The sequence below is a fragment of the Piliocolobus tephrosceles genome, chromosome 20 (genome assembly GCF_002776525.5).
Source record: "Piliocolobus tephrosceles isolate RC106 chromosome 20, ASM277652v3, whole genome shotgun sequence".
NCBI classification, from domain to species: Eukaryota; Metazoa; Chordata; class Mammalia; order Primates; family Cercopithecidae; genus Piliocolobus; species Piliocolobus tephrosceles.
Genome location: NC_045453.1, coordinates 37,790,190 through 37,791,434, shown reverse-complemented (window position 1 = coordinate 37,791,434; position 1,245 = coordinate 37,790,190).

Here is a 1,245-nt window from a genome sequence, read left to right as displayed (position 1 = left end):
CACCCACGCACACCCGCACACACGCACACCCACACACACGCACACACCCGCACACACACCCACACCCACGCACACACACGCGCGCACACGCACACACACGCACACCCACGCACACCCGCACGCACACCCACACGCGCACACACGCGCACATGCGCACACGCGCACACACGCACACCCACACGCGCACACCCACACGCACACACACGCACACCCACACGCACACACACGCACACCCACGCGCACACACACGCACACCCACACAACTCCTGTGAACATTACTGCCTTCATCATGGTTTCTCATTCTTGGTAAGACGCCCCTGGCCCCCTAGTACCTTGCCCCTCTAAAAGGAGATTCTTGGATTCTGTTACACACCTTTTGAATCCACCGGCAAGCCTAGAATTTGCATTTTTAGTAAGTAAGGCAGTAGTTCTGATGTAGACAGGCCACATATTACAACGATATCTGGACACACAGTTTAGAGATGTTTCTGACTGTTGAAGTCCATGACTTGTCACATTTTCATGCCTCATCCACCGACAGGAGCTGATTACTTAAGGAACAAATGTAAATCTTGTCTTAAAACTATGTGGTTTGGATATGCTGAATGATAGGCATGTCTCACTTTAAGCAAAATCCAAACACAAAAACCTAAGTCTACCAAACAAATACAGGAGTTACTTGTTTATAAACTTTGTAAAACAAAACTCATCGCAGCAGGGAGGGGAGTGGACGAAGCTTTGCTGAGAGCTGTTCTTCCCTGGGAAAGCTGAGATCTGGGCTGGCTGGGGCGGCACTCATCCCTGATGCTCTGCCCGGTGGCGGAGGGTGAAGGCTTGATCTCTGCCCCAAACAAAGGTCACTGTGACCCAGGCAAGAGAGTGGGGTGGCATGGGAGCTGCTGGGTGGGGAGGTGGGCACCTAAGAGGGCATGGACCCCTCCCAAATAGCTCTGGCTTAAGTGTCGCTCCTGACCACCCTCTAATGAGCCTTCTTGAGAAATCAGCCTGGGGGCAAAAGGCAGAGAGCCCCACCCACCTCCCGAGCCTTGCGCCCTGGGGGTTCTAGGAAGGAGAAGGTTTGTGTTTGGACGAACGGAGGCAAGATGGTGCACTTCCGGGTTCTTCTTCACCACCAACTCTTCCCGCGCGCGCGAAAATGCAGCCGGCGCCCGGGAAGGTGCAGACCAACTGGGCATGCGCCAGGTGACGTCAATCTGAAGAGACCAAGATTTACCTGGTCGCACC